Source organism: Xenopus tropicalis, chromosome 3 (assembly GCF_000004195.4).
Source record: "Xenopus tropicalis strain Nigerian chromosome 3, UCB_Xtro_10.0, whole genome shotgun sequence".
Classification (NCBI taxonomy): domain Eukaryota; kingdom Metazoa; phylum Chordata; class Amphibia; order Anura; family Pipidae; genus Xenopus; species Xenopus tropicalis.
Window position 1 is genome coordinate 83,552,221 of NC_030679.2, and position 25,987 is coordinate 83,578,207.

Consider the following 25,987-nt stretch of genomic DNA (forward strand, 5'->3'; position numbering starts at 1 on the left):
TAAGGCTACTTAACATTTTTACTCTCATTATTCAAGTGCAATATAAACCTATAAACGGCCTTATTTAAAATAAGCACTTGTGTTGAAATGTGTTCTTTACTTGAGGGGGCATGATAACAATATATACTGTACATATATAAAAGGACCATGCAAAAAGCTCTCTGACACTTTTTTCACTAATAGGCATCCACTGAGATTAGAAGAAAGGAGGATTAATCTTAAAGTTAACCCATTTAGAATGTTATAGAATGCTCCATTCCTAGCAATGTTGCAATCATTTTTCATTATTAATTTTTTATCGTTTTTTAATTATTTCCCAACTTTGAAAACGGGGGTCAGTGACCCCAGCAGCTAAAATATATTGCTCTGTGAGGCTACAACTGTATTGCGATTGCAACTTTGTTTTACTTATCTTTCTATGCAGACCCTCTTCTATTCATATTCCCAACTCTTGTTCAAGCCACTGCCTGGTTGCTAGGTTAAATTGCACCCTAGCAACCAGATAGCTGCTGAAATACCAAACTGGAAAACTGTTAAACAAAAAGTTAAATTACTGAAAAACCCTAAAAAAAATTAAGTCCAATTGCAAATTGTCTTAGAATATCATCTGCATTATACTAAAATTTAATTTAAAGGTGACCTAGCACTTTAAGGTGCTAAAAGGGATTTTATAGTGAGAACTGTGACATTGTGGAAATGTATCCCTGAAGCAGTTGTACTGGCAGATAAATTAGGTAGTTTCACAGAAGGGTTGGATGCCTTTAGTAAGATAATGCAAGGTTACTAAAGTTAAATCAAGTTAATACAAAGTTGATCCAGGGACTGGTAAACATTATTATTTGAAATATGTGTGAAAGAGATTTCTTTAAGGCTTTTTCCACACTTTGACCCCTACTACACTCTCAGGAACTGCAGCTGTCAAATTGCCCTTTCCTACCAACTGCCGCTTCCCATTCATTTGAATGAGAAGGATGCTGTCTCTGAAAGATGGTGATGCATCTTCGAAATGCTGGAGCGATCAAAGGCAGCACATTTGCATTTAAATGAATGGGAAGTGGCTGCTAATTAGAAACAGCATTTTGACCAGTTTGAACAGTTTACCCGGAGAGGATTGTGGCCATACAAAGATGCCAAATCCCATGAGACGCTGCACTATAGCATATGAAATAACTAAGTGGCAGCAATCAAAATGCCTGATGTGCTATGGCCCGAAAGCTTTTACCACTGTATTTACTGTAAACCAGTGTCTATGGGAGGCCCAGGTGTTCTTTAGTTTACGTGTATGTATATTTACAGAGTGCTACTTGTGTACACAGCGTTGTACATTTTAACTGTACACTAATACGACAGACAGAAGGAACAATACATAAATAAAAATATATACAATAACGACACTGTATTGTCAAAATACAAGGTATTCATAACAGTCATGTTATTATAAAATCAGAAAATGAAGGTTGTACTAAAGGGAGCTTGAGGGCCATGAAGGCATAAAACATAAACACCAACAAGTTTTTCTCCTGGTCTAATTCTTCCTTTCATTCATATGCTTTAGTCTATTTCTGTTCTTTATTTGCCCATTTACCAGCATTTGATTTGAAAACTAAAAAAACCTTGCTGATAGCTACCCCGTTGTGTTTATACACAGCCTCTCCTTCTTTATAAAAGATGGAAGTAACACATATCATATGATTAAGCCCAAGTACAATGTTTGCACTCATTCCACAACAGGACGTATATTTTCTATATGTCTTAATCATTTCACAAGGAACTATGGAGAGGGTTTTGAATTTTTCCAATGCAAGTAACAAAAAATAATAATAATGCAATAAAAATAATGCTAAAAAAAGAAAGTTCAATATATATGAAGTTGAAATTAGCTATCTAACTATAACAGCATAAACACTTATCCTAAAAAGTTTTTATTCTCTTGTACTTTTAATGTTTTTAGTAAATTAAGATCCTTGGATGATAATGTTTACCCTATGCTTGGGGTTATGTGATTAGACATAACAGTAATAAATATCTTCCTTTATTTAATAAATTATCTTCTTTTCCTATGGCCATCTACCATGAAAAACAGCTTTGCATGAATTTTCTGTGCGTATAATGAGTTCTTCTTGGCAGTAGTGTTGTTATTTGTGTCTGGGAGTGTTAGAACCCCTGAATTCAAGAACAGGTCTGTGTGCTCTACTGTCATGATGATTTTAACATTCTAACTGAATCTGAAAAAGATGAAAATGTACAGTATACTGTACAAAAATGGTAAAATAATGAGCCTATTCATATTTAGTAGGAGATACATAGCTGGGAAACTCCTTTCCTTCCACACAGCTTTAACTGTAATTAAGAAATATTAAGAAATATTTCTAGTGAGATTTTGTTTTTTTATTAATGGTGATGGTTTTGCCAGGTGACTGCTGAGGGACTCCCTCCTCATGTCCATTTTAAACCACTTGTCTACTCTATTAGACAACTATCCAGTATACAACAGTAGTCAGCGTAGTTGTTATAGTGCCCATTTGTCAAAAAATTGCTGTCAAATGTGTCACAGGGAACTTTTTCCTAAAGAAGACATCATTTTGACTTGGTTCCAGCTGTATTCACACCCCAACTCACAACTATAATTATACTAAGAGGGAAAACATTGCATTTTTAGTAAAAAAAAAAAAAAAAAAAAACACCACTTGCATTACTAAATGAACTCTAAAGTTTTTTCCAGGTCTAGTAACTCACTACAACTTATCAGATGTGTGCCTTCAAATTTCAGACCTCTCAATGCCATATGCTATTGCTATGGGTTACTAGGACAGAAAAAATCTTTACATTCCTCCTGTGTGTACTGTACTGGCCTTTGCCTTAGATCAAACCAAACTGTTGACAAATATTCAAATCTAAATATTTCTTAGTAAAATATAACTACAACCAAATTGATCATTTCCAAATTCAACTCACATTAAATTAACTTACCGACTGATTCAGGCCCAACTTTGAAGTCCACCAGTTTCAGTGGCACAACAGCACAGCAAAATGACAAATATATGAAAAAAACATGTATGCAAGAGCCATTCAGTTATTACTCCAAGATAATCTAAGGGAAACTATGGGGCAAATAGGTAAAGATTACATGAGATAAAATTCAAACTGCAGAGAAAATAATGGAAAATTACCAGGAATTATAACTCCAACATATATTTAGATATAATCAAATCTTACATTGATTTATTTTCTAAAATGCAAAGGCAATAAGAAATAAACTTACCTTCTCTTGCTTTGAAAAAAAAAAAAAAAATACAGAAAATATAAATATTGCTCCCAAATTCATAATATCATGTAGCCTGCCCCAAGGTTCTTAAATCAGTGAAAGCCAACTAAACAAATACATACAACAGGACTGTCTGAAAGGCGTGAGCAATGAGTTACTTTAGTGAACTGAGCTATAAAAAAAAAATCTCTGTTTCATTTTATGTAATCTGATATATATCAAGGACATAGTGATGCACTTTGGTTGCATTTTAGGCAATACAATGTCTTTTCAGGGCATCTTATTAGAAACTACTTGTTTTGTTTATAAACACTTGTTGTAACTTACATTTAGAATCACAAAAATGTTGCATTTGCTGATGATAAAAATCTAAAAAATTGAATTAGGCCTTATTGGTGCAGAAGTCACTGTAATTTCCATATGTAGTCTCTAAGTCACAGAGTACTGTAAATCCCATATGTAATAAAAGGCACTAAGCTTGCCCAGGAGCAGTAACTCATAACAACCAATAAGATGTTTGCTTTTAAACAGGTGATCAGTACATTCTACCTGCTGATTGGTTGCTATGGGTTACTGCTCCTCTGCAAAGATAGTGCCTTTAATTACATAACCCCTTTAGGGTGGTATGTTTTTATCAGGCATTTTGATTCCATGCAAAAAATTCTTGCTGATGATTATAATTAGATGTCACCTATGAATCCATTTAAGGCTTATGACACACAAGAAATGGTAATTGCATGATCAGAGAAATTTTCAACATATATAATGACAAAATTCCCTACCTTTCTATATTAATAGAAAATAATCTGTTCCCTATGGCAGACTCTGGTATAACCAAGAGAACTTTCACATTCACAAGCAATCCCTGCATGGCAGTATCATTTAGATGAAACTCAAGGAGCTGCGGGAATGCAAGGATATGTTGACTTCCGCAACTCTCCTAAAAATGGCCCATTGCCTTTTCATAGGAGGTGCCATCTATGGATTACCATCTGGTGTCTATTGAGAGAAACCTCAGCGAAAGATTTTTGTGTTATTTTTTATGGGGATGACAGTGTTTACATAAACAATTACCTGGCAGAGACGAAAGTGAAAAGCAACTGCCGATATCTACCATTTAATCTGGGGGTGGAGATTTATGTGAAACAAAGTTCTCCACTGTTTTCTTAGCATTTCTACTGTACCATAAAACTTGCTTAACCTGATTTATTTTCTGCTTATTGATGTGAAATTTAAAACACTTGATAACCCTGTTTGTAATATATAATGGGAGAAAAGTGAAATGTGTGCTTTTTCAGACTAGGCATGAAAATAACTTAAAGAATATGAGCAACACATACTGTAGAAACACATAAAAACCCTGACCTCATTACCAGGAATATAATGCATGTGACCAAAATCTAAAGTGGAATATAGACATTTATGAATAATATCATATTAGTGATAGCATGAGTTTCATGGTAATAGCTGAGGAAAAATAATGTGATAACAGTGATTTCATAGTACAGGTATAGGACCCATTATCCAGAATGCTCCGGACCAAGGGTATTCCGGATAAGGGGTCTTTCCGTAATTTGGATCTCCATACCTTAAGTCTACTAAAAAATTAATAAAACATTAATTAAACCCAATAGGATTGTTTTGCATCCAATAAGGATTAATTATATCTTAGTTGGGATCAATTACAAGGTGCTGTTTTATTTCTACATAAAAAAAGGAAATCAGTTTTAAAATTCTGAATTAGTTGCTTATAATGGAGTCTATGGGAGACAGGCTTTCCGTAATTCGGAGCTTTCTGGATAACGGGTTTCCGGATAAGGGGTCCGATACCTGTATTAGCTGAGAAAGAATCTGTAAAAAACAAAGCTATGATTAAAGTAGATGTAGTACATATTATGATGTTAGATGAATAGTCTTTCAGATTATTATTGTATTGATAAGTGAGTCACTGGACTTTGCTAGCAATTAGTGTTTTCCATAGGCTTCTTTAAATCAACAGTACAATAAATAGATGTATGCATTGAACGTACAGATTTACAAAGCATGCAATAACCAAGGACCCCTCTTCTTTTAGATTGTAAGTTCTTTTAGGAAAGGGCCTTCTTTTACTCTTGTACTGGTTATTGAAATACATGGAGCTTTATAAAAATGTGTTAATAATGACAAACATTTTTTGAACAGGTGTGGGCACTATGATTATGACCTAGTCATAGTAAAGGATTACAACAATATATATATACTTATAAGAACACATATTTGTATACAGACATATCAAACATCATGAACTGCATTTATTCTATTTGATTTGTTAGTAGCTTTCTTGTTTTAGTAGCCTATTATAAACTTACGTTTACCTATAATGAATTTAAGTCATCAAGAAAAGCTTATCTCTTAATTCAGTTGCATTTTTTCCATAGACTTAAATGCAGTGTTCCCATGATAAATCATGAGAGTCCACTTCATATTATCCCTACCTTTTCTAAATTTTTTATTTTTTTTTTCTCATTTCTCCTTCATCTCCTGTCCCACTTTTGTATCTTCCTGTCTCTGTCCACCATAATTCAGTCTTGTCCTCATTATTTAAAAGATTGTAAATCTTGTCCTTTCATTCCATTTGCTTGTTTTCCCCTGAAGCTATTTGCAGTATTTTACCATTCATTTATTATCTGGATATGGATTCTTTTAGGGTAATATAATAGAAAGTGCAAATAGGTCTAGCCACCTATAGCAGCTTATCATGGGTTACTATGTCTGGGAAACCTTTTCATTTTTTATTATATTTGCCTTTTTTGCATCCTACATGCACATATGGAACTAGAACAGTGTGAGACAGATTTACTAACAATGAGGCAGTTGTCCAATACCAACTAACAGGGTTGGACCGGTAAAAAACCCGGTGGGCCCCGGTGGCCCAGACTCAATCCCTGTTGCCACTTTCCCCTGGCCGCCGATGTCCTCCCCTGACGCGTTTCACTTACGTCCTCAGGGGAGGATATCAGGCAGATGGCAGGGGCCCTCTGCCAGGGGTTAGGGGTGTGGCCCCTGCAAGGGGTGTGGGTAACGCAGCCTGCAGGGCCCCTGGGGCGGCAGCCCCAGTGGGCCCTGTACCCCCCAGTCCCACTCTGACAGCCAACCAGATATTTGCTTTCGGTATCTATCTTGTGGTAGTTTAATCAAAATTAGTGATTTAATCAAAGTTAGTGCTTACTAAATGAATTTCCACATTTTGCCATTGGCAAATTGTTTCGCAAAACTTCTGTGAAAATTTGCAGCAGAAAAATTTGCTGTCCGCAAAAAAATTTAGTTGCACGTCAAAATTTGGCGCGGTCGCATCAAAAAAAGCACGGACGACAAAAAAAAGACGTGGGTGACAAAAAAGACACGTGACAAATGTGCTTCACAAATTTTTCGCCATTTCGCAAATTTTCTTCCCGTCGCCATTTTATGGCGAAACAGGACAGATTCGCTTATCACTATTAGTGATTGCTATCTACTGGTAATTGCACTGATAGAATTTAACGCCAACGTGTATTATATTAAATCAACCCTCTTGTCAAATAATCTTTGAAGGAAATGTAAAACAATTAATAATAATATTTGTTTAAGGAAAGTATTGCTGTAAAGGTAATGTCAAAGGCAAAGTATCAGTTGATAACACTGTCTGCCAAATGTTTTTTTATTTTAATGTTTTATATTTCGTTGAGGAAGGCACAACTGTAAAGACATTGTTTATCTTTTATCATCAGCACAATGCTTTGTGTATATATGCTTAAAATATTGAAGGCAAACTGCTTGTCTGAGGATTTTGATTTAGATTTAGTTTTACATCTGATAATATTGCTGAGTATTTGCAAACCTGGACCTGTAAACCCCAGTCTGAATGTCTGAGATAATACTGATATAAGTGTTTTATAGGCTTCTAAATTCTTTTGTGTTGTATTCTGAGCATAATGCATGACGATGTGACTGATTATGCAGTCTTTTCTGGATCAACTTGATCCTTAAAAAAAAATCAAAGAAAATTTTTCAGACACTGACAGGGATGACAGCTGATGAGAAATCCTTGCTCTCGGGATTTATCTTAAAATTAACAAGATACCCTCAAATATCAATATCCAGGTTTGGAGGGGAGAACATCTCTTAAAAGCAAATTCAAATTACATTTAAATTCCATCTTTCAATTTGCAATAACTGTATGTGGTTTATACATGCTAAGAAATCCCACTACAGACCATGCTGCAGGTGCAGACCACAGGATTCCTATTTAGATCGCCAAAGGGAAAGGGCTTCCACCAAGAGTGGACATGGTTGAAATACATTGGTGTAAATACATTGAGGGTCCAGAAATTTGCTTACTCCACTTTCAGACACATAGGGAAGTCAATGCCAATGCCCAATGTGAGATCCCACAATCAAGCAATAAATGTGTACAGAGCCCATGTTGCATGGCATGCATTTATGGTCAATGACAAGTTTTGACCCAAGATTAACCTGTTTCATTACCCCACTTTTCTTCCATTTCACCCTTACTTAGGTTAATGTTATTTGCCCCCACCCCCTTGTTTTTGATTCTGTTAAATGGGTTACACCAATTTGGTATATGTTTTCCTTCAACAAATCAGTATTGTGCAATTCTGACTTAATTCTTTCTGATTTCTGTACATTACCAGCTGAATCAATATTGCACATAATGACAAGTGAAAGAAAAAACATTTATACAGGCTAACATTTCCTCATGGCCTATTCCCTTCCTGGTGACATTTTAAGCTTATCTTTCACAATCTTAAGTGACTTTGAAAAGGTAGTTTAAGGAAATAATTTTTCCCAATCCTACACGGACATTTTAAAAAAGAATTTCCTTGGAAGTCCCCCTGCTAAAAGCATTGGTCCCCTAACCCATTGTGAGTAATATGTACTTTTTACCATGATACCAGCCATGTAAATATTCTCCCAGGTATACTACAGTAAATTTAATTTCATTTGCTTTAATTGTGCCAAAAATAAACTGCTCTAAAATGCTCCACTGTCTACAAGTCCACAATAAAATAATCAGTTATAAATGTGCACAAATACATTTACATAAAACTGTCACTGGGCATCATAAGCTTCAGAAACGACTGACTTTTCACAAAAAAACTTGCTTCTGCTCAAAGTACTCAGTATTAATTAGGCAAACAACAATGTCTGGATCAAAGAAACAAAAAGGAGATGGGACAGTGTACAATCCCTGTTTGCCTGTAAGTTTTTGCCTTGACTTGTTAAGGATGAAAAAATGAGTACAAACTGGTGCACTGGTTTCTATATCGAGTGCTGGCATCCATAAACAGATAATAGGGCATTACAGTACAGGGCTTCCTTCCCAGTACAGCTTTGAACTGGCATAGAGAAAGAGTAGCAAGTGCATTGGTTCTAAGGGGCAGAATGGTGCCTCTTGGTGCTCCAGCACTTGCATATCATGTATACTCTTAGCAGTCTTTAGACCCTAAATAAATCCATTTGGCATGTTAACAACAATTCTTCTTTTATATAGAATAATAATATGCCATTTGTTGGACTTTGGCATTACATGATGACAAAAAACAATTATCTCCAATTTATAGGAAGGCCATCTCCCATAGAATCCTTTATAAGCAAATCCTTCTAATCATTAAAAGTGATTTCCTTTTTCTCTGTGATAATAAAACAGTACCTTGTACTTTATCCCAACTAAGGTGTATGAATCTATATTGGCGATGAAACAATTATACAGAGTTTATTTAATGTTTCAATGATTTTTAGCAGACTTAAGGTATGGTCTTCCCAGTTATTAAAAGGTCCCATATTAGGAAATCCCAGGTCCCAAGCATTCTGGGTAAAAGATCCTATACCTGTATTTGCTTTCTTGTTAGTTTCCAAAGATGTGGACAACTACATAAATGAAAAGAACTTGTTTTTTAAAAAAAATAAATATCTTTATTATACATGTTGGTTTACCTTCATATCAATGCTATTTTCATTCTGTATAGCAGGTTTAAGTAAATGTATGATTTTGATTTCCACAGTAAATGCATCATTTAATATTTTATGTGTGGTATTATTTTAGCAGCAGCACTTTTTTCTTTATTAGAATTTCTGCTTTGAATTCTGTTATTCTGTGTGCATCAATGTATTATCAAAGATTTGCTGGGAATATCAGTTCAAACAATATATGCCGCAATAAGGTTTTAGCTAATCCAGGTTTAAATTCATCTTCGTGAAGATTAAGCGTCTTGGCACCTGAAAGGTTTCAAAGAGGATAAATATGCAAAATATAAGAAAAGAGACTTTGTTGCAGTAAAAATAAGGTGCATCAGAGTCATTATTATCTAGATCTAAAAAGGTCATGGATTGATGAAGCAAATAGCTTATATTTTTTATTCCCTTGATGCAATATCAGGAATATTTAATCCTAAATAATATATTATAAATAGTTTGGATACTTGGCCTTTAACATATACATGGTTTTCTGCTATATGAATAAGCCTTTGATAAAGTTAAACTTTGTTCTTGCTGGCCTTTTTTCTTTCTTGTCTAGAGAAATAGTGGCCTGTATCTATATAGGAGCTGGGTCTCTTATTTTTGTCTATGTTTTGGCATATTCGGCACTGATCACTGCAATTGGTAGTGTTGAATAAAATGGGCAATATCCTATGTGTTATTCCACAATAATAGCCCTGGAATGTGCTGAGAGTAGACCCTGACCTGATTGTTACTGTAATCATGGGCTAATCATGTTCCTATTACTATCAGTGGAAAGGAAGTTTTGATCTTGAGCATTTTGATGAAATACTAATAACTTCTTTACTATAAATAATTACTGAATTGTAGGTTAACTTCTTAGTAGTCTAACTATAAAAAGCATAGCAAACAACTTAATATTCAAGGCAAAAAGTTCAGTAAAAATAATTTGGAATTACATATATATATATATATATACAGTATATTGTTATTGTTATGTATGTGCATAAGCTGTGTTATGTTTTATTACGTTATATGCTTTTGAAGGATGTTAGAATGTTGCAGCCTTGGGAAATAGTGGGAGGAGACTGGGAAGCTAGTCTCTGTGTGTAAGAAATAAAGATGGTCAACTGTTAACAACCTGCCTGCATTACTGAACTGCATCCCTGATATAACATATATGAGCTAGTGACTGGGGAAAAGAGCAGTCTGAACTGTGAAGTGCATTTATGTGGTAATGTAATAAATGGTCCTAGGTTAACTACTTGTTTATCAACCAACAGAAACCAATCAAAAGGTAGAAATTAATTGCTAGAGTTATTATCTCTAATTAATTTAAAATAGCAAAGTAAATCTTTGTTTAGTCCAAACTTTATCAAAAGCAGCTACGGACAAACCTAGACTAAGTTACATCTTAAAGCTAGATTATATTTCCTGCATTCTAGATCACAAACTTGACCGAATTCACACTTTTATGCTGTATAAATTGTTGCTTTATTATTTATTTATCTCACAAAGATCCAAAGTGTAGCTGTTCCACAGATGTTTTTTGTTTTAGATAGAATAAAGAGAGATCCCTGAATGCAAATTACAGGTATAATTGTCAAGTGATTGCTCTGTGTAAAAGATCAATGTTACACTTAAGAAACAATGCACTACCTCATTCATTGGTAATCTAAGAGGCCATGGAATGAAAAATACTTCAATTACAACTAGTTTTGCTGAGGCCTGGAGGGAAGACAAGTGGCTCAGGTGAGTGAGCGGATGACTCTTTCTTTAACCTTTCATATGCCACTCATCTTCACTATGAAAACAATGGCCACAAGTTGAATAGGCTATGTAATGCCTGAAGGCACATGAGTCACTGAATGAAAGACTGATGTTTACTGTTTTCTTATGGCAAACTACAATTTTATTTTACAACATCTTTTATCAGTAAATACAACTAAAACCTAATGTAAAGATTAAATATGTATGGTCATATAGGATTTCTAGAGTGCTATTCTTATTTCTTGAGGAAACTGTTACCTCATTGAATATTACTTTGTAAATATGAAATATGATTTATGAGTAAAGGACCAAAAGGATTATCCCATCTGACTGCCTGTAGATTATTTCTGCTCTCTGAAATAGTATAATTTGAAGGCATAAGGAAAGATTCAGTACTGGAAAATTAGGATTTTTCCCTAGATTTTATGCATATTAACTAAAAACTGGTTATTAGTATATATGGCTTTCCAGAAAACTGGCTTATCCTTTAAATTCATGAATATATACTCAGAATTGGCATTGCTTTTTGCCCATATTGGTTTTTATTATGAACATAAAATCTGTTTCTGTTGCACATAAGTGTTTTTTTTTTTTTTAATAAGCATGAGTTTTTTAAGAAATGTTTCAGATGCCTGCTTGCTTTTGCTACATTTTGTAAAATATCTCCCATAAGTAACATTAGACATTAGGTGAATTTTCAGCACTTGGTCTATCCTACATTCTGGAGTTGACCAGCTGCTAAAAATAATAAAAAGCCATTATTTGTACACAAAAGTAGGAGAAAGATTGCCAGCAAATGGTTTGCCTTTAGAAATAATTTTTACAAAAAAATAAATGTTAGTACCACACTTTGGCCAAAATATGTAAGCTCACTGAGTAGTAAGACCATGTTGCACTTACCCTTTATTCAGGAGCTCTAGTGAGCAAGTAGGGAGCTATTAAACCCCAGCTAATTATCCTACACCTTATAAGTAGTTCCTTGTTCTAAAGGGGATCAATAAATAATCTTTGCTATTATAGGTCTACCATGTGTTATTCATGTATTCTTCTCATTCTTATACTTTTTATATTGCAGTATTTGCTCGTTTTTGCCATCAAGCTTAGTTTTATATTTAAAATGTCTAAGAAAAGATAAATATTAGCTTCTATGATTCAAGATTAATAGTCATTGTTAAAAAAGGAAATTTCTCAACTAATTAAAACCTCCATGGTTATTTCCTTTGACTTGCCCACATTCTTTTCTGTCTATGTAAATTCTAAAGATGAAAAACTATGCTATTACAACCAGATATGCTCTTTCTTAAGCTCAGTTTATAGCTTGTCATTGGTAAATGTTGGAAGCAGAAAGATTTGAGTATATACTTGTCACTAATGTATTGTCTTTCACCCATCCATTTAAAGTCACTGTTATGAAATAAATCAATCAAATCATAAATCAGGATGCTGTTTATGTGCAATTATTTTTTTTGTATTACAAATATAAGAGACAAGTGACAGAAATTAACTAAGTTAAAACATAATTGTAACTTTTTTGTATGTCACATAAGGAAAGAATCAAGGGGTGGATGTAGTCAGGCTGTCTGTGTTTTTCCCCAGAACATTACTAATGTCTTGAATGTCAATGAACAAGAAAGTCATTCTGCCAGCTGAAGGTAAAACAATCACTTTCTCTTAAATGCATTCAATAAGTACTATAATAAATGTTACACGGTTTGCACTGGGTCTAGTAACTCTTTAAAACCAAACAGCACGGTAGGCATGGAGGATTATAAGATTTCTTAATTCGCAGATGAAATCCTAGTGACACTCAATGGCCCCTCCATATCACTACCCAATTTGCATTATATCTTACAAGCCTATGGCTCAGTATCTAGCTGCAAAATAAACTGGTCAAAAATCTAAAGCCTTAGCACTAAACATAGAGGAACAAGTCATTAAATACCTTGCCAATACGTTAACTCATAGATACCTGTATGAAGGTATCAGGCCTGTATCAGGCAAACTATATTCCATTAGTAAAACAACTAATAGTACACAACAGAGACAGTTCCTGCACACCCAGGCTCTCCAGAAATGTAACGCCCGGTGCTCACTGCTAAAGGGATCGGCACCCTCCCGAATCCAATGTAACAGCAAAAGCAAGTGGCACTCAGAGCTGCAAACAAGGGAACAAGCCCTTTACAAGCCCTTTAGGTTTTTTTATTGCAGAAGTGCAACGTTTCGGGGCAAAATGACCCCTTTCTCAGCTTATAAAAAACCTAAAGTGCTTGTTCCCTTGTTTGCAGCTCTGAGTGCTACTTGCTTTTGTTGTTAAAACAACTAATAGCACATATGCAAGAATGGAAGAAGTACACTAATTTGTGGCTCGGACGCATAGCTGCAGTACTTTTTTTAAACCCTACCTCATCCAATGCTTAAACAAATTCAAAAACAATTAGCTGGCTATATTTGGAATACGACAAGACCCAGAATCTCACGATCAGCTCTAACGGCCAGTAGAGACCAAAAGGGCTTGGCAGTCCCCAATATAGGCAAATATTGTGAGGCAGGCCAACTTCGCCATTCTCTAGCCAGGCTACAACCCAAGGTGCCTATGAAGTGGGCACAACTGGAAACTTAATGCACACACCCATATCACATAAGCAACCTTTTATTAACTGACAAAGCCGATGTGCACCTACCTACCTATGCACTTCACAGACACGTAAGTCCTACACATACAACAAATTACAAGAGAAGTGGGGGACCAATAAAGCACTGAAATACCTTCAGATTAAACATTTTGTAACAACTTTGACTGATGCCCAAAGCAATAGGCAACCCACTACCTACAAAAAAGTACTGGGGGGCACCTACCATTACATAGGTCTAATATCTCACCTATAGCAACTGTTATATTTCCGGAAGATCCATTCCCAAAATATTTATATATGCAAAGTTGGGAAATGGAAATGGAAAGGGCCCTGACCTCACATCAATGGTCTAAGATCTGGGAAAATGCTTGTAAGATAGTAGTGGTATGTACCAAACAAAAAGAAAGCATTTATAAGGTAATGATGCTATGGAAACTTACCCCAGATAGATTATCAAAAATATTTCCTCAAACAGAACCCTTATGGTGGAAAGGCTGCCCCACCAGAGGTATGCTAAGCCACATCTTGTGGACATGCCCCAGAATTACAGAATACTGGAAAGCAATTATTGAACTAATACAGACAGTTTTGAGAATGCCAATAGATATTGAAATACCCCACTTATCATTGGCTTTCCCACTTCCTTGCCTTAACAACGCAGCACAGAGATTGGTCAGCCACATCACTACAGCAGCTAGACTGGCTATTACCTCTAAGAGGAAAACCATTAATATGCATACTGTTCAGGAGGTTATTCTAGGAGCTGAAACCAATAAAAATTTTGAGGAAATGACCACTAGAATTGCTAAAAACATTGAGCAATATGACAATACTTGGGGTAACTGGGAATACTATAAAGCCTCTGTCTTAAAATACTGAGACCTTTTGGACTTCAATATACTCCTTTCTGGCTACAAGAAGTGCTACTGGGATGATGAGATGAGTGTCCCCCTCAACCACCTAAAAACCTAATCCCGAATAGGTCCATCTACAGAAGCGGAAATCAGGCAAAGTAACTGCACCTGCCCCATATACCACATACCTGTTAAGGCTCCCTACAGCATCAATGAGCCGATGCGGCCCTGATTCAATGGGAAAATCAAACCTGCCCAATCTACACCTCCCCGATTTTCGGTCAGGAAGGCCCATCAGGGGGCACCATACAGGGCAGATAAGCTGCTGAATCGCTCTAAAGGACTCAAATCAGCAGCTATAATCGGCCTATACTGTATATGTACATATATATATATACACCTTTAGACCATTTCAAGGGAAATGTACTGCCTTCAAGGGAAAATATGCCTCCCTTTTGACAGGAGGTGGATTCTGGGAATTAAAGATTCCCTGCTTTCCAGAGAATCTCTGCACCACCCACTATGGAAAGCAAAGGGCCTTCAAGTTCTAGAATCCATCACTTCACAACTGAAGAAGGTGAGGGAAGGGTTCATTACAGTGTGTTTCATTACAATCTGTGGAATCAGGTTTGTCTGTGTAAAATAAAAAAATACATTTATTTTTATATTTTACAAGTTCAGATAGAGTTAATGCCCCTTTTCTTCCTACCGCAACTGAATGAGCTCATATCAAAAGGCATGTATATTTTCCCTTGAAGGCAGTACCTTACAATTGTAATGACCTAAAATAGTGGTCCCTTTTCAGAAAATAGATGAACACATTTCTCTCTATCTGTAACTTCCTAATTTATTGCTTGTGAACACTTCTCTCTGATCTATCAGTATAAATGTTGTGCCATTTCAGTTCTCATTTGCATTCTGCCTGAGCCTTAGAGCTCCGAAAGCTTGCACTGTATTTTTATTGTTAGCTAATATAGGTATCATTTCTACAATACTCTTGTATTTGTGTTTTGTTGTTTTTTTATTATTATTTTTGACACTGGCTAACACGGTTCTACAGTTTTTGCTTTTTCCTTCCATAAGGTTGATTACCTGCATCCTCTTAACCAAAAATATCAAATAAAGAAAACGTTACTACACTCACAGGTCTTGAACAAAAAAAGATGATTTGTTTTATTTAGAGATCCAATCTTCCTGTCACATACAGTGATATTTCTCAGGGCTAGACAAACAAAAACAAATATACCCCAATTTCCTGCATCTGTCAGGTATATCTGGTTTGGGGTACACACATTGCACTGTCTGAGCCTGAGGAAGGCACATGAACAAAACATTGGAACTCTAGGTTATGTTAAAAAAGCTGCATAGCCTGCCACAGGTCTAGTGAGCTATAGAAATCTAATCAGCAGGTAGAATTTACTGGTCACCTGTTTGAAAGTAAATATCTTAATGGTTATATGTTACTGGATCTGAGCACTTTCAAAAATAATATACACATATATATATAAGCTTCAGGATTAAAAATGTCACTTTTATTGCTTCTATTGGTTCTATTAGCTGCTCTTGGCATTCCTTTGGAAAGGGTGTTCTCAACATCCCTAACAATAAGCTGCCATGCATTGCCAGCAGCTGTGAGTCCCACCCAGGTTAAGGCAGACGCATCTCATTTACTGTAGGCCTAATTCAATCAAGTATATTTCAAGAAGCCCAAAATAGGAGCCGAGTGTCTTTCTCTGGAAGCCCCAACAATTAAGAGATAAGGTCAGTTGACCTACATGAAACATAGTTGTTGTTTGATAAGGCTGCCCATATTGCCCCAGGTCACTAGGTCAACCAGAGCTCTTTCATTCAGCTCTAAATCCTTAAGCTCTATTACTACTTGTTCTGGGAAATTGCAGGGTAGTCCCAGAAGGCTGAGCAGTATAATGGTAAAAGCAGTTGAAAGGTTGTTGTTCCAGTGTGGTTTTATGGGGTTACATTAACTTTTTTTTGTACTAAATGTTTTGTCTCCCTTACTAGTAATACCCTTTATAACCCTGTGAATCAAAGTGACCACAAATGTGTGCCTGAACTTGGGTTGCTTTGCCCATCTGGCACCATATCTTTAAGAGCAATAGCCCTTTTACAAACAATTTAAAATTATATGCTGTGCAGTTGAATTGAATACTATGAGAAAGATACAGTAAATAACTATGTGGTTAAATGCTAAAAAAAAATAAGTAACTAGTGTCTTAAAATGTCTTAAATACATGTTATTTATGCATCATTGTAGTTAATCTTTACATGTATGTATCTATGATCTGTATTGAGAATGGAATGCCTTTTACTAGTGGCAGATTATAAAACGGGCTTTTTAAGTGGCTGCACTGGGCCCATAGCTTCCTCAGAACCCAAGGCCACCTAACCCCCAAGAAATGCTTAAACTGCATATACATGAAAAGTAGGCAGCAGCTTATATTAAATATGCTCAAATGTGATGACCTGTACTACAGTATGTAATGTAATGTAACTATGTAATGCAAACACTTTTACCTGCAGCAAGCAAAGCATTCCTCTGCCCATTTAATATCACTTGACTGGGGTAATATAATGTTTGCATCAGTTCAAGTAACCCACAGCATAAAATTATTTTTGCTTTTAAACTGGTCATTCCTGATTATGGTATCTCTAGCAAGCTTGAAAACTGAATGTAAGTCTAGTTATTTTAATTTTCTATTACTCAGCCCTCTTCTATTCTTATATAAATAAAAAATGATAGGATGGCACAAATAGGTCCGATAGGCACACCAATTTATAGTTAGTTTCAATTTCAGGTGCTCACTGTGGGGGTCTACCTGAAAGCCCCCAAACAGAATGCACAAAAATAACAGAATACAGAATACACACCAATGTAAAAAAATCAAAATTTATTGAAAAAAAACATGTTTTGACCCCAATAATGGGGTCTTCGTCAGGGGCTTATGCAAACAAAAAATTTATTGGGCTTGAAACACATTGGGATTTTTGTCTTATTCTGTACTAGTACTGCCAGTTTGCTTGTGTGAGTGATCCTAGTAACAATATAGAAGTTTATATTCCAACTTTGAGGACAATGATTAAATTATGTATGTATGTATGTATGTATGTATGTTTTTATTTATAAAGCGCTACTTATGTACGCAGCGCTGTACAGTAGGATACATTAATACAAACAGGGGGTTAAAGATAATGGATAAATACAAAGTACAACAATAAATACAAGATACAGTTACAGTTGCAATAAGTTAAGAGTCAAAGACACAAGAGGATGGAGGTCCCTGCCCCGTAGAGCTTACAATCTATATGGGAGGGTAACTTACAGCTACAAATAGGCAAATATAAGTGCTGTAGGTCACAGTGGGTGACATTACAATATAAGTGCTATTTCCCAGATCAGGTGCTGGGCGAGTGCTCCAAAAGGTAGTCTTTTAGTTTAGTTTTAAAAAGACTGAGGGAGGATTCACTCTGGAGGAAATCAGGGAGGGCATTCCAAATGTAAGGGGCAGCAAGGCAGAAAGGTTTAAGGCGGGAAACAGCAGTAGTAGTGGGGGGCGCAACCAAGCGATTGCTATGCGAGGAACGAAGGAGTCGGCCAGGAACGTCCGGAGACACAAGAGACGAGATGTAGTGAGGAGCAGAGGAATGGAGGGCTTTGAAGGTTAAGAGAAGGAGTTTGTAGGATATTCTTTGTTTAATAGGAAGCCACGATAAGGACTTTAGCAGGGGAAGGGCCTGAACTCTCCTGGATGAGAGGAGGAGAATTCTGGCTGCAGTATTTAATATAGACTGTAGGGGGGAAAGATGGGAGTTAGGGAGGCCGGTTAATAGCAGGTTGCAGTAGTCAAGTCGGGATAGGATGAGCGCATGCATGAGCAGCCTGGCTGTTGCAGTAGAGAGAAAGGGACGGATTTTGGCAATATTGCGTAAGAAAAAGTGACAGGTTTTGACAGTGGAGTTAATGTGGTTAGAAAAGGAGAGACTGGAGTCAAAGATCACCCCCAAACAACGCGCTGAATCAACAAGGTTGATGAGGGTGCCATCAATAGAGATAGAAAAGGGGGGGGTAGGACCAGGCTTAGGCGGAAAGATCATTAGTTCAGTTTTTGTTAGGTTCAGTTTGAGGTGGCGTTGGTTCATCCAATTGGAGATAGCCAGGAGGCAGTTAGAGATTTGAGTCTCAGTTTCAACTGTTAATGAAGGGGTCGACAAATAAATTTGGATATCATCAGCATTCAGATGGTATTTAAAGCCAAATGAAGGGATAAGATCTCCCAAAGACAGCGTGTAAAGGGAGAACAAGAACGGCCCAAGTACAGAGCCTTGAGGTACCCCCACATTAAGAGGAACTGGAGATGAGGTTTTGTTAGCATAGGAGACAGTGAATGATCGGTTAGAGAGGTAAGAAGAGATCCAGGATGCAGCCTGACTACGGAGACCAATCGAATGCAGAATTTGCATCAGGAGGGAGTGGTCAACCGTATCAAACGCAGCCGATAGATCTAGGAGGATTAGTATAGAGAAGTGAGCTTTGGCTTTGGCAACCTGAAGATCATTCGTAACTCTGCACAACGCTGTCTCAGTAGAGTGCGCAGGCCGAAAACCAGATTGCAGCGGGTCTAATAAATTATGGGCATTGAGAAAGTTAGTGATATGGGAGAAGACAATACGCTCTAAGATTTTGGAGGCAAGCGGTAGGAGCGAGACAGGACTGGTCCAGAGTGGGCTTTATATCTATTTTGTTGCAGCTGTCTTTAATATGTTGTCTAAACTAACTCCTACCTGGTCTTTTGTGTTCATTAGAGCCTTAGATTATACATATTCAGGAACTGACCCCAAAAGCCCTACCAGAAGATCTGCAAGTGTTCTCAAAAAGAACACTGGGCTAATTTACAAATGCATGTGTAATAAGGACAGGCCATTGCAGTGTACAGGGAGGAGGCCAGTGACAAGGCTAGAGTGCGTGGGTGACATTACGTCCAGGGTAGGTAGAGGCAGAGGGAACGTAGGAAAGAAGGAACAGAAGAGCCATTTTAAAGTAGCATCCCACCCACCTACCTATAAGTCAGAGATGGTTATTCAGTGTGGGGCCAAGTAAAGGTGTGTAGATATAATTTGTCATAGCTGGGGATGAAATGCTTGTCTTGGGGGCCGTTGGTCAGTGTTCAATTAAGTTTGGTAGACAAGTTGTAGTTTGCAAGAGTGGGGACAAGTGTTTGCCTGGTTTACTTGCCTATCTGACCACTAAGTGTCTAGCAGCTGGCATGCCCGGAAGCCCAGTAAAGTGGATGTTGGCTATTATTGGCAAGCATTCCTTGAGGGTAATTTTTCCTGTATGTTTAAGTTAAAATACTTCTAGATTGTAACTTTATACATTATTCTTATTGTATCTGTATTTTAAACTGTTATTAAAAGCTGTGGCTCTTTCAGTCCCAAAACTTATTGGGTGATGCATGGGATGGAGGATAAAAGGGATGGGTAGGTGAGTAAGAGCAGGCCAGGGGGTGTACTACATCCTTACATCCTGATTATAGTTGTAAAATGTGAAGTCATTTTTATTGTCACTCATCTAATACAGGATGCATTTCCGTGTTTTGAAAATATTAAAATGTTAAATAGTTAGAGTGCCATTGAACTACCTGCCTGTACAAGGAGTCAGAAAAATGTTTTAGTCTGAGAGGAAAAGGACCTTGCAAACTAGTTATGCTGGTATTGCGTGTCCTTTTCCAAAGCATTCTGATTAACGGCCTCTCTGGAAATGTTGAGTCAAAAGGTTGAAAAATGTTCCCCTCCGCAGTTTTCTTCTGATATCTGTTGGAAGGAAAGTCTTTCATCGGTTTCCATTAAATAAAAGAAGTAGGAAGTGCCATCATTTATTATAACCATATGACAAGGCTGCACATATCTGAAAGTCATAATTATTCTTATGCAAGGGCAAAAGGAAAGTATATGCAAAGCCATACTGGCTCCAAATGTGTACTACAACTAGATTCTCAAACCAATATTCCTAAAACATGCCTACCAACCTGCCCTTCAGTGGGCCCCAGTGTGGGGTGGGCAAAAGTGCAGTCCCACCCCCAGTGCCCCAGAAGTTACTGTAAAAATGTGGCCTAATATGTAATAAAAAAGGTGCAGTAAAGACCAAAGATGTTTGCTTTTAATCAGGTGACCAGTAAATGGTAACTGCTGATTGGTTGCTATAGGTTACTAGACCTATAGCAAATTTTGCATCTTTTATTACATAATCCTCATTAGATTAGTCTGCACAGCACAGCTATCAGTATTATTAACATATAATTTATTAGAAATTATTATGTATTAAAGTAATGTCCAAGATAAAGGGTTGAGTTAAATATATAAATATATATATAAATAATATATAGATATAGATAATAGATATAATATGTGTAATCATGTCCATCCTTGGGACCACAGCTCCATTTGGCCCACATAGACAGATATCATATAATGGATAGAACACAGTAATTTATCAAGACATTATAAGTCACTCATAAGGACAAAACTACAGAAGGTGCACAGGTTGTGATTTTTCCCTAAGCCCAGAAAATTAAAAAGCCCAATAGTCGTAAGCAAGAACCAGATTTCTTGACTAACAAAACTAAAATAATCTGCACTGTAAGGGGGCAATGCATAGTCTGAATGCCTGGTTGTTGGAAGAATTATGAGTGGCTAGATCTGCTGGTATTATGACACTGGCAGTGGCAGTTTGAATCATGAGTGTTTGGAAGTTTTTAGAGACCAAAAAAACCACCAGCCAAGTAGCATCCCACAATTCTCTAAAGTGATCATAGAATGGGAGCATTAGTGGTTCCCTCAAGTTACCAGGAGCATATATAGGCGCAAGTACTTGACTGAATTGTATGAATGCATGAATTGTATGAGTTTTGGGTCAAATGCAGCGCTTTGCAATTACACTTGAGTAAAATGAAGCTTTTACCTCTATATGTAATAAAAGCCACAACATGTACCCAGGTGTAGTAACATATAACAGTCAATAAGGTATTTGCATTTTAATAAGTGGCAAATAACCTTCTGATTGGTTACTATACAGTAGGCAATTAGACCTGTATCAAACTTTGCACCTTTTATATATAATTAAGCAAGGACTGTGGTTCCACAGGTGAATGGGGTAATGCTAATGTACTACATGTAACTAGAAATACAGGAAGTCAGTTTACAAGGTTAAAAATGAAGGGAAGTTTTAGCAACATATGCTATATAATAGTGATAAGCGGATCTGTCCCATTTTGCATTGCTGAAAAATGTGCATATTTTTATGAAAATTTTCCATTACAAACATTAATGTAAAGATGGACAGGGCAATTTCAAGCTTTGCCATCTAAGCAATTGTAGCTCCATGAGAGGGGAATAAACCACTTGACATCATTCCCTGTTCACTTGAGGAATCACCCTCAAGCAATCAGTACTGTTGCTCTATAATAAATGGGGAAGCATTTTCCCCATGAGCTTCTGCCAATTGACAGCACTGGGCATTTGCAACTGATTCCCATTTAAAGTGATTTGCTGGGGATGCCTCCCTTCTATGAAGCTACAAAACACTATCTCAAAAAAATGTTTGAAATTGCCCTGAGTACCATTACTATAAGACTACCAAATACTATATTCTGCTTGATTGTCATGGATGGCTTTGCCCCTGTTAATATGGACAAACAACTCCATATTTCTTTTGATGTCATAAACATAAAATTGCTTATTCACAATGCCCCATACAATGTGCAAAGTGCAAAAAAAACTCAGCAACCAGGGGTTCTTCCCCTCCCGCCCTCTACCCACCCTAACTTTCTCATTATTTTGACGCACAAGATATGAATGGCAGGAGTGCAGCCGCATTGGGGTCATTCATTAAATGATCAGTACAGCGTGCAGCATAGGGGGGTGCAGGAGCCCCATGCTCTTGCACCCCTTAGTGCTCTTGCATTTGCACTTCCTGGGGTTATAAATGACCCCTAAGATGAAGGTCTCCAGCCTACAAATGCATTCAAATGTAAATGAAAAACTCTTAAAGGAAATGTAAACCCCACACACAAAAAATGTAATCAGTGAACAGCCTCTTTGAAATCTTTCAATACCTGCCACACTGGTTGCCCAGAGGTTAATAGTAAGGCTGCAACATCTCCTTAATCACTTAGATTTCCGTCTCCTCCTGTAACCCACTCAGCCCCCTCCCTCTGGAATTTGCTTTGGCTGTTGGCTTGTGGGCATGCTCAGTTGTTTAAAGCTCAGATTACTAAACATGCCCCCCCCCCAGTCTCGCAGCCAGTAAAGAGATGACACTGCTGGTTCCCATAGAAACTCAGCTCTAGCTGTCTGCTTCAATTTTTTTTATCCCAACCAATAGTGATGAGCGAATCTGTTCTGTTTCGCTTCACTGAAAAATTTGCAAATCTTTCAAAAGATCCGCAAAACGACGAAAAATTCGTGAAATGTCGAAAATGTCGTGCCGCAAAAAAAATTGTCGCCCGCGGCTATTATTTTGACGCCACGACTATTATTTTGTCGCGCGGCTATTATTTTGTCGCGCGGCTATTATTTTGTAGCCCTCAGCTATTATTTTGTCTCACGGCTAATCTTTTGTCGCCCATGGCTATTATTTTGTCGCACGGCTATTCTTTTGACGCCGGCGACAATTTTTGGATGTGCGGCGAATTTTTCCGCTGCAAATTTTTTTATCCATTTCGCGCAACAATCCGCCAATGGCGAAATGTGGAAATTCACCGTGAATCCATGCCTGGCGAAACATTTTGCCCATCACTACCAACCAACTCTCCTGAGCTCAGCTCAAACAAAGCAGAACTTTTATCAAAGACAGTTGTGCCTGTGTGAGCCTGTATTCTTGATGAAATGTATGCTGAATAAGGGTCTGTGTGTGTGTGTGTGTGTGTATGCTGTTTGCTGATTTAAATGTATCTGATTATGTATCAGAGGAAAAATGGCCACCGGGTGAAAGCTGCTATTTGCTTTAGGAAAATGTGATGGTGCTGGCAAGGGGAGGGGATATATGCAGTACAAATGATACCATTTGGGTGGGGGAAACGTGCCCAACTGATATACATTGTAGGCAAATGTAGGCTTTACATGTCCTTTAAGTGGGAGCATTTTCAAGCGCCTGACAAACAAGTGCACCAAAACATGAAAGCTATTGCCATATAATTGAAAGCAGCATTCCCTGTCCCCCACCTAAAGTGCCCATAATTATTACAGGGACCAAACAAATGGAACTGCCCCCTGTACCATTTCCTAAGAAATGCATATGATATGAGTGTCAGTTGTCACTTCTGGGCAATTAGATGTTATAAAACATGACCCAGGCACCCCCCACTGCAAACTCACTCTGTCCTAACTACTCAATAAAATGTGTGACAATATCATTGGATGTTAATGGCCAGTACAAAACCATTACATAACAGTTTTTTAATATGTAATACAATCAAATCTGCATATCTGTATACATTTTTAATAATAATATGTATTGAACAGTACCTAACTAGAGCCCCTGTCAGTCTGCCCTTCCATAAAATATATCACTATCCTCCAGCCGCCCCACGTCCTGGCTCGGAGGATGCTCCTACAAATCAGACTCAGCAAGCCACCTGTTAAAGAGCGGCCAGTTTAACCTCAGGCCCACTATCACTTTTCTGAAGGTTGTCCAAGATTCTGCTATATACCCAACCCCTTTACTATGCACTTAATGGGTTCCTCTATAGGGTTGGGCCCGGGTCATGCTGCCCCCCTCCTCCAGTCTATTCCTATTGCAGTGGTACACTTTTGCCAGTGAATCACAAATCCAAAGGAGGAGTCATACACTTTGAGACTGCTAAAGGGGCTCTTGCTCCATTTAATTCCACAAATGCACCATCAACATTTTGGGGGGGGATACATCCTCCTTTTTTCATGTTGACAAAGGGAGAGTATAAACATTTTGGCACCCAACACCTTCCAAATATTGTAGGAGATGCTTTGTTGTGTGTATATATTGCGAGGCATGATATGTTATATTAACTGATACAGGGGAATGCTATTGATATTTCAAGATGCCCTCAAGCTTCACCTATGGGACAGTAAAAAATGTTCCCTGTATACAGACCAGTACCTGGATTAACACTGTACTCCTGTGTATTGGGAGTAATAATTTTATATTCTGTCTGATCTGCCTCTCTGCATTAAGCAAATCCAGCATATCCAGTTCCTTCCCTTACTAACTCTTTAAGTGAAAATGAACAGATATTATACTCAAATATTTACAGCCACTAGGTCAATGGTGTACAGAGATTTTTGTGGGATTTTGTCTGTGCCTCTTTCTAAGTATAAATACACAACATCATTGCCAAACAGCCAATGCTGCCTATGGGTATGGTGGAAAAATGTAGGCAGCCAAGCAAAACAACTTTAAATGATCCCTATTTTTAGGCTGAAGTACTTTGGTTTACTATGATTACTTTTTCTTATTTCACAGTTGGATTAATGAACTGATTCATTTGTGTAGAAATATAATAGCACCAGCATATTACGTACTGTTTAATAGAGATATTACATCACTCACTTGACTCTATTTGCTAACAAAGGTTATCATTGCCCTTATAGAGCTTTACAAGCATTTTAATATAATTTACATCAGCTCCTGCCCAAGAAAGCTGACCCCCAAAAGATCCCTTTTACATACAAGCTATTTGTCACGGTCGGTATCCCAAAACTCAGAACAGTTTCCAAGGGCTTGGTCTCGGCTCACGCTCCTGCCTATAACCGCCGCCTTTCACGTCGGGAGGAGCCCTTCGCTACTCGGATGCCGCCAGGTCTTACAGTGAGGAGCCCAAGGAAAGAGTTCTGAGCAGGCAAGGGAACCAGAACCGTTCTAAAGGGAGAATGGGCACAAGAAAACACAGTCGGAGATCAGGCCGGGGTCAGCAACGTTCAGAGAGTAAAGTACCAAATCAGAGTCCAAAAGGGTAGTCAGAGGTCAGGCCGGGGTCAACAACGATAAGGCAGCACGGTACCAAACAGAATCCGGAAGAGTAGTCAAAATACAGGCAAGGGTCGGTTCAGGCAGCAGTACAGGAAGGTCAAGGACAGGCAGAGGTCAAAACAGATCAGCAGAACAGGAATAACACACCCAGGAACTCACAGGAGGAAAACCTACGTTGGGCAATGATTCTGCTACAGGAAGCGCTTTAAATATTCAAATATGGCGCCATAGTGATGTCACACGCCGAGAAGGACCATAGACGCAAGTACGCATGCGCGCGCAACCAGGAAGAGGAACGCGCATGCGCGCGCGTTAAAAGGAAGAGGAAGATGCGCGCGCGCGCCTAGAGGACGTAGATGGCGGGCGTCCCCGCACGGGAAGCGGCGGGCGTCCCCGCCGACCCCCAGGTACCCTCACACTATTTGTCAATTTTATCAGGAGCCATTTAACACCCAGTAAGTGTTGAAGGAAA